At 38.4% G+C, this 14365-nt stretch overlaps 1 protein-coding gene across 10 annotated transcripts in view; it reads right to left on the reverse strand.

Annotated features, from left to right (window-relative positions):
• The window catches only part of ZMYM4 (zinc finger MYM-type containing 4), a 122571-nt gene that overhangs the window by 93576 nt on the left and 14630 nt on the right, over nucleotides 1-14365 (reverse strand). For 3 of the 10 annotated variants that reach the window (XM_047724758.1, XM_047724759.1, XM_047724767.1), the window contains exon 2: nucleotides 287-348. The exons of the other annotated variants lie outside the window; for them this stretch is intronic. The gene's annotated coding sequence lies outside the window, so the exon portion shown is untranslated. The remainder of the gene's footprint in view (nucleotides 1-286; nucleotides 349-14365) is intronic. 10 annotated transcript variants of the gene reach the window in all.

The raw sequence follows: 14365 nt of genomic DNA on the forward strand, positions 1-14365 counted from the left end.
CCAAAGGCTTAGGGAGATAGGAATACTGAAGTGGATTTATCCTCTGCTATCTATACACTTGCTACCCAACTGCATTCCACGAGAAAGCCCAGAAGACACTGTAATTAGTGAGGGAAGTACCACATATTAGAAAGCTGTGTGGCTGCTCTTTTTAAGTCAGTTATGACTGCAGGGAATGTCACCACTGAGATGGGCTCCCTGATTTCACTGAGGATGATGGGATCCCAAAGTAGCAGAGGCCAAGTGGCAACACTTAACTCCAAAGATAAGGGCAGCAGGGACGTACCGGTAATCAGAATGCTTTGGCCCGCAGGGATCTTTGGCAGTGGCTAATTGATCACGATGTTCCTAGGAATGAAATAGATGGGCAGTTTAATCTAGACAGAAAATGTCTAAATCTGGTGGCCCAAAACTGACTTGAATCATCACAGTGAAAGTCAGACATCTGCCCAGTTTCCAGACCTGGTCAATTCACAGACCCATAGCCTCTTGTGATCAAGGAGAAACTGAGTCCACCTGAAGGAGGGCTCTGTACCATTACCACAAGAACACACCATAAATCTTTCTCCAAAACTTCCCGAAAGGGACTATAGCCATAAGGTAGAACAGTGGTTTTCAAGCAGGGGCAATTCTGTTCCCCACATCTAGAAAATGTGATGATATCTGGAGGCATTTTTGGTTATCACAACTGGGGAGCTGTACTGACATCTAGTGGGTAGAGGCCAGGGATGCTGTGAAACATCCAACAATGTACATTACAGTTACTACAACAGCTTAAAAGCCCCTCCATATTTAGATGATCTCATCTCCTACTACTATCACCTAGCTTCAGCTATCTTTGCTGTTCATAAAATATACACAGCATTCACCTGCATCATAACCTTTACCCTTATTGTTCCCTCTACCTGTAATTTTCCTACTCTTAGATACTGACATAGCTGGCTTTTTCATCTCCTTCCGATTTTTGCTTAAATGCCCCTATTTAAAACAGCAATGCCCCTTCCACCATAGCACAGTATATTCTTTTTCTGTTTTATGTTTCTCTACAGTAGTATTCCATTTTAAATGCTCTACATTCATTATTTGATTAAACAGGTCTCTCTCCCATCAACAGAACATAAACTCTGTAAGAAATGTTCTCCATTCGGGACGCCTGGGTGGCTCAGTTGGTTGGACGACTGCCTTCGGCTCGGGTCATGGTCCTGGAGTCCCGGGATCGAGTCCCGCATCGGGCTCCCGGCTCCGCGGGGAGTCCGCTTCTCTCTCTGACCTTCTCCTCGCTCATGCTCTCTTTCACTGTCTCTCTCTCAAATAAATAAATAAATAAAATCTTTAAAAAAAAAAAAAAAGAAATGTTCTCCATTTTATTAATTACTGTATCCTCAGTTCCTACAATGGTTCCTTGTACATAACAGACACTCATTTGTTGAATGGAAGCATGAATGTGACTGGATGGAAATTAGGAATGTGAAGCCCTAAGGAATTCTAAGATGACTCCTAAAGTGGTTATCTGCTTTTATCTGCCCAGTACCTCCATTCTTCCATAAAGTCAATTCTGATCATCAGATATTTCAAACAGTTTTGCTATTTAAAAATGTGACATTTTCAATGTAGGCAAATCTACTGTTCTTTTGAATTATCTTTTTTTGGTTCATGCTCAAAATGGTATTCCCCGTATCAAGATGTTTGTTATACTTACCTGTATTTCCTTTGGGCAACAGTTTTTTGGTTTTTTGTTTGCTTTTGGTTTTGAAGATTTTACTTATTTGACAGAGAGAGAGAGCACAAGCAGAGGGAGCAGCAGGCAGAGGGAGAGGGAAGCAGGCTCCCCGCTGAGCAGGGAGGCTGATGCGGGCTTGTTCCCAGGACACTGGGATCATAACTCAAGCTGAAGGCAGTCACCCAGGCACCCCATCCGTTGGTGAATAGTTTCATTTTCTTATATCTATATATTCAATCCCTATAAATTTGTTTTGGTATCTGGAGGAAAAGATCTAAGTTTATTTTTTGCCCAAATGACCAGCAAACTGTCCAAACACAATTTATAAAGAATAACTTTATTTTATAACTATATTCTTATATACAGACATGAATCTCTTTATTTGTAATAATTTAATATAGCAGCATTATATTCAAGATTCTGTAGAACAAAGTACCCACCATTCCCCTACTCCTCCACTCTCCCATTATTCTTCTAATTCAAAACTATACTAGCTAGCTATCTTTCACATAGTTATAATTCCCAATGAACTTCATCAATTTTCTCAAAGTCTACCCTCCTCACCATCAAAAAGAAAAAGAAAATCCTATTGGGTTACTGATGAATATAATATTAATCTTATGGGACATATATTCTTATTATATTGGATTTTCCCATCCAGGAATAAGGTGTATCACTTATTTTTTTTTCAAGAGCCGTCAAAACATAATGGTTACAGATTCTTTGGAGTTTGGACTCACATGGCCTGAGTGGGTTCCAATCCCATTATTCTTTATTCTAGTACCTATATAACTTCGACAAGGCACTATACCTCTCTGTTATCCTCAGGCATTAACACTATATTGTAAGGTCATTTTTTGGACTGAGTTAAAACATGTACTTAAAACAATCCTCATAAAGATTAGTTATTGTTGTAACTATTATTATTATTAATTACCTTGTCCTTAGGCAAACTCTTGTCAAGTCTCATTTATTTTAGGTTTATCCCAAGAATTTAGTTTTGTATTACTTTGTGAATCAATCTTGATTTTCCAACTACTTACAAAGTCATTAAATTTTATAGGATTTTAAAAAATATTTTAATATTGTAACTAGACATTTTACTAATCCCATTATAATCCTAGTATAATTTTCTTCTTTTCCTCCAGACTGCTTTCATTTTTGAATTTTTACTTCTTAGCCCTAAAATATTTTCTACTGATACTCTTGAGATTTCCAGGCAAATAAATGTATCATCAGAAAATAATCATAATTTTGTTCTCCAACCTTCCAAGATTGACACCTCTTGCTTCTTTTCCTCATCTAACTATACTACTCTATAACTTCCAGAAGAGTAATAAATAACTGTGGTAATAGCAGGCATCCTTCCTAAATTTCAAGGATGGTTGCTAGATTCTAACATGTTTATTATGTGAAAGACCCTCTATTCTTAGCTTTATAAAGAGACTTTATTAATAGAAAATGAACACTAAATATATCAAAGTCCTTATTAGCACCTTTATATAAGATCTTTTCTATTTTGGCAAATACTGTTAAAAACATAAAAATGGACTGTTACTCAAAGGTACAAAGAATAATTATAAACTTGGGCTGTCTTTGACATTAATTCCCATTTTCTTTAAAGATTTTATTTATTTGACATCGAGAGAGAGATATCACAAGTAGGCAGAGAGGCAGGCAGAGAGGGGGAAGCAGGCACCCTGCAGAGCAGAGAGCCCGATGTGGGGCTTGATAACAGGACCCTGAGATCATGACCCGAGCTGAAGGAAGGGGCTTAACCAACCCACTGAGCCACCCAGGCGCCCAATTCCCATTTTTTAAAAAAAGATTTTTATTTATTTATTTGACAGACAGTGAGAGAGGGAACATAAGCAGGGAGAGTGGGAGGAGGAGAAGCAGGCCTCCCGCTGAGCAGGGAACCTGATACAGGGCTCCATCCTCTGGGATCGTGACCTGAGCCACAGGCAGACACTCAACGACTGAGACACCCAGGTGCCCCTGTCACTTTTTTTTTTTTTTCTTTAAAATTTTTATTTATTTGACAGACGGAGATCACAAGTAGGCAGGGAGGCAGGCAGAGAGAGAGGAAGAAGCAGGCTCTCCGGGGAGCAGAGAGCCCAATGTGGGGCTCGATTCCAGGACCCTGGGATTATGACCTGAGCTGAAGGCAGAGGCTTTAACCCACTGAGCCACCCAGGAGCCCCTTTTACTGTGATTATTGAGGGGTAACTGACACACTGTTACATTCTCAACAGTTTGTAACTGAAATCAGCTTCAACTTGTTTAACCCCAAAATTACTTACAAGTTCTAAAATTTCCAAATGGTTGGACTGTTTTTTTTTTTGTTTTTTTTTTTTAAAGATTTTTATTTATTTGACAGAGAGATCACAAGTAGGCAGTGAGGCAGTCAGAGAGAGAGAGGAGGAAGCAGGCTCCCCGCTGAGCAGAGAGCCCGATGCGGGCCTCGATCCCAGGACCCTGGGACCATGACCTGAGCCGAAGGCAGAGGCTTTAACCCACTGAGCCACCCAGGCGCCCAAGGACTGTTTTAATTAACTTTATTCACTTCAGCTTTATTGCATTGTGGTCAAAGAATGCAGTCTCTAAATTTTAAGGTTTTAAAATATGCATTTTTTTCTGGAAGTATGAATTATGTATCAACTATGATTAAATTCTATAAATGTTCCATGAAAATGTAAAAGATGATCGTGTTTTTCTAGAAGTGTACCAAATTCAACTGAACTTCAGTTCCTCTAAACTGTTAAATCTTTTGTTTTATATCTGCCAATACAAGATTTTTTGATACATAATGATTTGTGGCAGTTACAGCCTCAGTGTAAATTATAGCTCCTACAAACAAAGTCAGAAATTTCTGACTTTAAAGAGTTACTTTTTAACAAATTAAAAAGTTAATTACTTTTGCCATGAATAGCTTTGTTTTCATATTAAAATTATCATTTTTGCTGCATTTGCAAATTTGACACATTGGCATCCTTTTATTTTTAACTTTTATTAGTTTCATTTCATTTTAGATTTCTAAGTAAGTAGAGATGATACTCAACATGAGAATCTTTGTCATTTAACCTTTTTAAATGGTTTTCAAATGAATCTAATTATGAACGTGAAAAATACTTAAGAGGACACAGACTCCTACACTGGGTAGAAATTTCAAAGAACCCTTCTAAATCTAAAATTTAAGATGAAACAACTTTTAAAAATGGTTAAGTGTTAGGGTCTCTAAATACCATTTCCCACTAAAAGGAACCAGACCTCCTGGGAAAAATGGCTGATTTCAGGTCTGGAATAGGAATTATACAGATGAGACTGATTCATTCTGCACCAGAAAACAAGAAGCTATCAAAGACTACTGGAGTCATGGCAAAATGACTCCAGAGCTAACCTAAAGAGGCTTTTACCCACCAAACATGGCATAATAGACTAACATACAATAAATATACAAATCTATTTATAATGATTTGTCATTATAAATCATTTATTCCCCTTATTCTAAAAAACAATCCTCAATGGTTATTTATGGAGGCTGCTAAGTCTTCAACTCATTCTTAAAAATGACAAAAGAATCAAGCATTTATCTTGTCTTTATCTCTCCTTTTTTTGTCTTGTGTTTGTCTTATATTAACATATTCAAGGTAATAAAGAAACCAAATGTTTGTTGATAAGAAAAGCGCTCTACAAAATAATCATAACTAACAGACGCGGGAAAAATAAAAGATCTAGGAAACCATCATTTTATAATTCCTAAAAAAAGAGTGAACCAAGAAATAATTATCAGGGTGCCTGGCTGGTTCACTAGGTGAAGCATCCAACTCTTGATCTCTAAGCCCCACACTGGACTTAGAGGTTACTTAAGGAATATAATCTTTAAAAAAAGAGAAGGGCACCTGGGTGGCTCAGTGGGTTAAGGACTCTGCCTTTGGCTCAGGTCAAGATCCCAGGGTCCTGGGATGGAGCCCCACATCGGGCTCTCTGCTCAGAAGAGAGCCTGCTTCCCCCCTTCTCTCTCTGCCTGCCTCTCTGCCTGCTTGTGATCTCTGTCTGTCAAATAAATAAATAAAAATCTTAAAAAGTAAATAAATAAATAATTAATTAATTAATTTTTAAAAAAAGAAATAACTATCAATGAAAGCTAAAACCATTCAGGTCAAAAACTGAAGGGGAGGGGCACCTGCATGACTCAGGTCTGACTCTTGGTTTCTGCTCAGGTCCTGATCTCAGGAATGAAATGGTACCCCACATCAGGCTTCATGCTAACCATGGAGTCTGCTTAAGATTCTCTCTCAAGGGCGCCTGGGTGGCTCAGTGGGTTAAGCCTCTGCCTTCACCTCACATCATGATCCCAGGATCCTGGAATCAAGTCCCACATCGGGCTCTCTGCTCAGCAGGGAGCCTGCTTCCTGCTCTCTCTCTGCTTGCCTCTCTGCCTACTTGTGATCTATTTCTGTCAAATAAATTAAAATCTTTTTAAAAAGATGTTTTAAGGGGCGCCTGGGTGGCTCAGTGGGTTAAAGCCTCTGCCTTCGACTCAGGTCATGGTCTCAGGGTCCTGGGATCGAGCCCCGCATCAGGCTCTCTGCTCGTCAGGGAGCCTGCTTCCCCCTCTCTCTCTGCCTGCCTCTCTGCCTGCTTGTGATCTCCGTCTGTCAAATAGGTGAATAAAATCTTTAAAAAAAAAAAAAAAAAGATGTTTAAAAAAAAAAAAAAGATTCTCTCTCAGGCCTTGTGGAGGCTGAGGTAGCAGGTAGCAGGAGGCTACCTGGGTGGCTCAGTCAGTTAAGCATCTGCCTTTGACTCTCAGGTCATGAATCCAAGGTCCTGGGATCAAGCCCTACATTGGGTTTCCTGCTCAGCAGACAGCCTGCTTCTCCCTCTCCCTCTGTTGTTACCCCTGCTTGTGCTCTTCTAAAATAAATAAATAAAATCTTAAAAAAAAAAAAAAAGATTCTCCCCCTCTCCCTCTGCCCCCTCCCCCACTCACTTGCACTCTTGCACACTCTATCTGCCTCTCTCAAATAAATAAATAAATCTTAAAAAAAAAAAAAACTGAAGAGGAACTTTTAAATATAATGGATTAAGCTTTCATCACCTGAACAAGGACAAACGTGATAGTTCCACTAGTGGTATCATGGGAAGAACACAGCACCCCCTATGGAGAATTCCTTAAAAAAAACAATTTGAACCTGAATCTAATCACACTTCTACAAATTACAGGAAACATGAAGAACAGAAGAACATGTTCAATGACACTAGAATATAAGCAGCAAACCCCAGTATGTGGGAAATGCTGCAAAACAAATCATCTAATGTCTTCTAAAAATAAATGGCAGTTTTTAAAATGGGGAGATCTACTGATTAAAAGAGGCTTAAAAAGACGTAACAAGTCACAAACCTTGTTTTAGCTTCTAACTTTGTGAAACAAGTAAGAAAGTTGTACAAATATTAGGTGGCATTAAGGAATCACGTTGATTTTGTTCAGTGTGATAATGGTATTATGATTTTTTTAAAAAAGAGACTGCATTTGTTAGAGATTCATACTTTGAGTATTAACAGGTGAAATGAAGTATGTCTACAATCTGCTTTAAATTATAGGGGGGGCGCCTGGGTGGCTCAGTGGGTAAGCCTCGCCTTCGGCTCAGGTCATGATCCCAGCATCCGGGGATCGAGCCCCGCATCGGGCTCTCTGCTCCGCGGGGAGCCTGCTTCCTCCTCTCTCTCTGCCTACTTGTGATCTCTGTCTGTCAAATAAATAAAAAAAATCTTAAAAAAAAAATTATAGGGAAAGACATGTGACAGGAATAAGTAAAAGGCAGAAAGTTGATGACTATTAAAGAAGATGAATGATGAATATGTAACCATTAGTTGAACTATTTGCTCTACATTTAAAGTTCCTGTAACAAAGGTTTTTAAAAAATAGTAATTCCTAGAAACCTCTTAAATGCACAGTTGTACTCCTCATATAAAACAAGCAGCTTTTTTTCTATATAATATCACTTATAACAACTCAAAATAACTATTTTGGAGCCTCTCTCTATTCTTTTCTTCCAACAAATGACAATTAAACAAATAAAGCAAATCTTCCTTTGTTACTAGATACAACACCCTTTTTTCCTTGTTGATAATGATCAGATACTGCGTCATTAAAATTTACTTTCCATATATAAATATTATAGTGAGGAAAATAACTACTTATATATTAAGGCATCAAACATGAAGAAAAACTGAAGGACTAAGCATGCATATTTTCTGTATATGTAACTATCTCTGTAACTAACTATCTGTAACTATCTCTAGAGAAATAATTCAACTCTGACATAAATTCTATGAAAAATCATATGAAGATCGTATAGAAAAGCAAGAAAGTTACTACGATATAATGGAATTCAAGAAAACAAAACATCATAGTCAATTTCAGGGGAACAAAAAGGTTGAATGAAAGGAATACTTGGAGCAAACATTTGCTTCTTAAATAATTCAAGTATCACACAGAATAGAAGGCAAGAAAAAAGTAATGTTCACATTCACTTCCCAACAATGACTTCCAAAGCTTCCATGACACTACTCAATCTCTCCCCTTTGCCTCCAGGAAACACCTCCCAGTGTATGCTAGTATTTCTTGTGCACTAACCTCCTGAAACCTACTAAGTTACATAGATCTTTATTTCTATTTTATCTGTAAGGAAACAAAAACCATGTTAATGGTAAGAACCAAGGCCAAAACGTACTATGATAGTGGTTCCTACTTTGCAATCCTCCACTTAATCTATTTCAGAAGGTCTGGGACAGATAGGGACTAGACATTCGTGGATTGTAAAGGAGCAGGGATAGAATTCCCTCAGGGGATCCTGAAGCATATTGCTAATTAAAAACGAATACACCATGATTCTCCTGGGTCTCCTGTTATCTATCTGCTGATTCCCACAAAATTAAATCCATGTCTGTATACGTGTATGTGTTCACCAGCCTCAATCTCAATTTCTGCTCTTTGAAAAACAATGTTAAGAAAATGAAGATGAGTCACAGACTAGGAGAAAATATTTGCAAAACATGTATCTAATAAAAGATTTATATCCAAAATACATAAATAATTCAAAACACAACATAAGAAAACTTTTATTACCCAGCAATCCCACTAATTATTTACCCAAAAGAAATAAAGACATGTTCATACAGAAACTTATAGAAGAGAAATTGAGACTTTCTTCTGTTAAAAAGAAAATGTTACTGAAGACAATGTTCACTACATTACTCAGTGTCTCCTACTCAAGATTCACATCTGAAACTACTTTTAGACAGTGCTACAGTACGCTCTTTCTTCACAGATGCAGTAATATTTGCTCTATGTGATAACGGAACATACTTAATTATATTCTCTGATCAATCACAACATTAGAGTTATCGTATCTGTATTTTCCTTTACCACGGTCCTTAATTATTTTAATTTTTATATATCTTTTTGTAAACTACCTCAAAACCTTTGTGGAAAGTTAAACCTGAACTGTATACAAAGAAACTGTAACCAACATAACAAGCTTTCTTCTATTAATTCCTTCTCGGGAATGAAGGGTTTTTTTTCTTTCTTTCTTTTTTATTTTTGGTGTTCTAAGTTTTTGTTTTTGTTTTTGTTTTTATATTTTTTATTATTTATTTGACAGAGAGAAACCACAACTAGGCAGAGAGGCAGGCAGAGAGAGAGGAGGAAGGAGGCTCCCTGTGGAGCAGAGAGCCCGATGCAGGGCTCAATCCCAGGTCCCTAGGACCATGACCTGAGCTGAAGGCAGAGGCCCTAACCCACTGAGCCACCCAGGCGCCCCCAAAGTTTTTTAGAAATAGCTCAGGGCACCTGGGTGGCTCAGTGGGTTAAAGCCTCTGCCTTCGGCTCAGGTCCTGATCCCAGAGTCCTGGGATCAAGCCCCGAAACAGGCTCTCTGCTCGTTAGGGAGCCTGCTTCCCCTCTCTCTCCACCTGCCTCTCTGCCTACTTGTGATCTCTGTCAAATAAAGAAATAAAATCTTTAAAAAGTTGTTTGGGGCGCCTGGGTGGCTCAGTGGGTTAAGCCGCTGCCTTCGGCTCAGGTCATGATCTCAGGGTCCTGGGATCGAGCCCCGCGTCGGGCTCTCTGCTCAGCAGGGAGCCTGCTTCCTCCTCTCTCTCTGCCTGCCTCTCTGCCTGCTTGTGATCTCTCTCTGTCAAATAAATAAATAAAATCTTTAAAAAAAAAAAAAATTTTGGAAATAGCTAATTATTAAGGGTAGTACAGTTGACCCTTGAGCAACATGGGTATGAACTGCACAGGTCCACTTACATAGTTTTTTCAATAAATACAGTACAGTACTGCAAATGTATTTTCTCTACCTTACGATTTCCCAAAAATTATTTTCTTTTTGGGGTGCCTGGGTGGCTCAGTCAGTTAAGTGTCTGCCTCTTGATTTCTGCTCAGGTCATGATCTCAGGGTCGTGAGATGGAGACTGCATCAGGCTCAGAGTGCCACACTGGGCATGAAGCCTGTTTAAGATTCTCTCCTTCTCCCTCTGCCCCTCTCCCCCACCTTCAACCCCCTTCTCACAGTCTCTCTCTCTCAAAAAAGAAAAAAAAAAAAAATATATATATATATGTATGTATGTATGTATACACACACATTTTCTTTTCTCTAGTTTGCTTTATTGTTAACAGTATAATACGTAATACATACAACATACAAAATATGTGTTAATCAACTATTTATGTTATCACTAAGGCTTCCAGTCAATAGTAGGGTGTTAGCGATTAAGTTTCAGGGGAGTCAAAAGTTATAGGCAGGGGTGCCTGGCTGGTTCAGTCAGAAGAGCATGAGACTTTTGATCTTGGGGTTGTGAGTTCAAGCCCCACACTGGGTGTAGAGATTACTTAAATAAGGGGCGCCTGGGTGGCTCAGTCGGTTAAGCATCTGCCTTTGACTCAGGTCATGATCTTGGGATCCTGGGATTGAGTCCTACATTGGGCTCCCTGCTCAGTGGGGAGCCTGCTTCTCCCTCTCCCTGTGCTATTCCCCCTGCCTATGCTTTCTCTCACTCTCTTCCCCACTCTCTGTCAAATAAATAAAGTCTTTTATAAATTAATTATTTATTTTTTAAAAGCTAATAGGCAGATTTTTTACTGTGGGGGGACAGATGCCCCAACCCCACTGTTGTTCAAGGACCAACTACACATAAATGTGATAAAGCTGAATGTATAAATTAGGCACAGGAAGAGACTAACACCAGTAACAGAACAATTACAGCACTACAGTGTAATAAAAGTTAAGTGAATTGGTTACTCTCTCAAAATATAGTATTCACTCTTCTTGTGTTGACATGAAATGATAAAATGCCTATGTGATGAGATGAAATGAGGTGAACAACCTAGGCACTGCAATACAACATTAAGCTACTACTGACCTCCCGACAATACAGGAGGATCGTCTGCTTCCGGATGGACTGCGGTTGACTGTGGGTAACTAAAACCACAGAAAGCAAAACCACAGATTTCGGGTGGGGGTGAACTATTGTGTTGGTTTTGTAATTCCCTCCCACTATACTCAATTTTTAATAAAGTCTTGCTTAAAAGTTACAACCTTAGGGGCACACCTGAATTGGTCAGTTAGTAGAGCATGTAACCCTTGACCTCAGGGTTGTAAATTCAAGCTCCACACTGGATGTTAAGATTGCTTAAAAAATCTTTTAAAAAAGTCACAATCTGGTCTCAACTGTGCTGGGTGGAATTAAGCAAAGATTCTATCTCTACATTCCGGCTGCTGGGCCAAGCAGGACCCCTACCAAGGCTAGCATGACAATAGCAGAGACAATTAGAAAAAACCTCTCCCATGAAGGAAAAGTACATTTCTTTTTTTCTTTTTTCTTTTGAAAAGTATATTTCTAAGAGGAGAGTCAGAGCCCTAATGCAACCTGCTTCTTGCCACAGGAAGAGAATGTGAATAGCACCTATCTTAGCGAACTGAATGATTATTAAGGGAGCCAAATTGTTACCATATTGATGAAAAGATTTTCATTTCTGAGAATAAATCAGTCTCCAGTATACAGAATGAATGGGAGAGGAAACAACACAGACAGTGGGGGGAAGAGTTTTAAGGCAAGGAAAGGGGCATCTGGGTGGCTCAGTGGCTTAAGCCTCTGCCTTTGGCTCAGGTTGTGATCTCAGGGTCCAGGGATCAGGCCCCGCATCAGGCTCTCTGCTTCTTCCTCTCTCTGCCTGCCTCTCTGCCTACTTGTGATCTCTCTCTGTCAAATAAATAAATAAAGGCAATAAATAATATAAATAAATAAATAAAGGCAAGGAAAGTTAAGACGAAGCAAACAAAACGAGTACCATAATTAGGCTGGTGTTAGTAGAAATAAAATCTTAAAAATCGTATCTGAGGTAATCTCAGTAAGATTCACCAATTACAACTGTATTGATAAGGGAAAGAGAAGAAGCAAGAAGACTCAGAAGTTTCTAACATGGATGACTAGAAGACAGTAACTAAAAGAGAATACAAAAAAGGAAAACGGGGAGAAGGAATGGGGCACTATTTGTGAGAGCAAGTACTTGCAAGAGGAATAGAGTCCATTTTAGGTACACTGAATAAGCAATATCTGTTAAACAGAACAACACAAGTCAAATTACACATCTGGCAATACAGATTTTGAGTTTTAGACACACACAAAAAAGAAGCAAAGAAGCAAAGCACGATGTATTTAATGGGTAGTTTTAAAGCAACTGTAGGAGATTACCCAAGAAAAACACAGGCCAAGGAAACAACACTTAATGGGCATGCAAAAAGAGTCAAAGATGACCGAAAAGAAGCAATTCAAGAGAAGAACCATGAGAATGCCATCTTTATAAACAAGGGAGAAGTTTCAAGAAGGAACAGGCAATAGGGTCAGATGTCTAAGAGAAATCAAATAAAAGCTCTGAAAAGCATCCATTAGACTTGGTAATTATTAGGTCATTTCAGTGATGTTAAAGACGATTTCAGTGGGGAAACAAGGAAAAACCAGATATGAGTTGAGGAATAAGTGTAAAAAACACAAGCAATAACAGTCTCAAAAAACCCCTCTAATTTCAAAAAGCGTATCTCAGTTCAGACTACACTCTGTAACTACCACTTCCTACTGAAAGGTACCCAGGCTTCTTGGGATTTAATTCCAAGTCTGAGATAGTAACAAAAGCATGAGCCTAGGCACATCCTTTTTGACCAAAAGGGAATAAACTTTCAAGGACCACTGAGTTAAATCAAAAGAATACAGAAAACTAAGTATTTTATTCTTTTTGATGCTTATGTAAATGAAATAATTTTCTTGATTTCCTCTCAGGATTTCAATGCTAATGTGTGGAAATACACTGATTTTCGTGAGATTTCTTTAAATCCAGAACTCTGCTGAACTTACCACCTCTCACAGGGTCTGCGGGGATGGGGGGATGTTGGTGGATTTTTAAGGTTTTCTATATACACAATCATGTCATCTGCAGTAAGAGATAGTTTTACTTCTTTCTTTCTAATTTGGATGTCCTTTCTAACTTGCCTAACTGCTCTGGCTACAACCTCAAATACATTGATTAGAAGTACCAAAAGAGGGCATCCTGATCTAAGGGGAAAGCCTTGCAGTCTTTTACCATCAAATATGATGTTAATTACAATTTTTCAAATATAGCTTTTATCATGTTTAGGAAGTTACCTTCTATTCCTAATTTATTAAAGAAAGTCTGATGAAGTTTTTCAAATGTTTTTTTCCTACATCAACTGAAATGATCATGTGAGGGTTTTTTTCTTTCTATTAATACAATGATACACTGATATTTAGGAAAAATTTAACCAAGGAGCTACAAGACTTATACAGTGAGACCTGGACAAAATACGGCTGAAAGAAATTTTAAAGGACTAAGCTCTGGCTTAGTCAGCAGAGCGTGGCACTCTTGTTATCAGGGTCATGAGTTCTAGGCCCATGTTGGGGGTTAAGTTTACTTAATTAAAAAAAAAATTAAAGGGCATAGCTAAAAGGAAAGATACCCTGCATTTTGTTGACTAGAAGATTTAATAGTATCAAGATGACAACACTACCCAAGAGATTTTATAAATTCAATTCAATCCCTAACAAAATCCCAATGGCATACTGTGTAGAAATAGGAAAAAAAATCCTGAATTTCATATGGTATTTTAAGGGATGCCAAATAGCCAAAACAATCTTGAAAAGGAGAAACAAAGTTGGAGGATTCGCACTTTCCAATTTCAAACTTCTACAAAGCTACAGTAATCAAAACAGTGTAGTACAGGCACAAAGAGACATACAAACCACTGAAACAAAACTGAGAATCCAGAAATAAGCCCTTACATACATGGCTGTTATGGACTGAATGTTTCTGTCCCCAAAATTTATATGTTGAAGACTAAAACCCCAATGTTATGATATTTAAAGATAGGACCTTTGGGAGGTAAGTTGGGTTAGATGAGGTTATCAGGAGAGGGCTCTCATGACAGAACTAGTGCCCTCCTAAAAAGAGAAACCAGGGAGCTCACTCGATCTCTGAGAATACACAAAAGATTATGAGGGCACAAAGCAAAAATGGCAGCTGCCAACAAACCAAATGAAACCTACCTTGCTAAAACCTTAGTC

This window comes from Lutra lutra, chromosome 4 (assembly GCF_902655055.1).
Source record: "Lutra lutra chromosome 4, mLutLut1.2, whole genome shotgun sequence".
Lineage (NCBI taxonomy): Eukaryota > Metazoa > Chordata > Mammalia > Carnivora > Mustelidae > Lutra > Lutra lutra.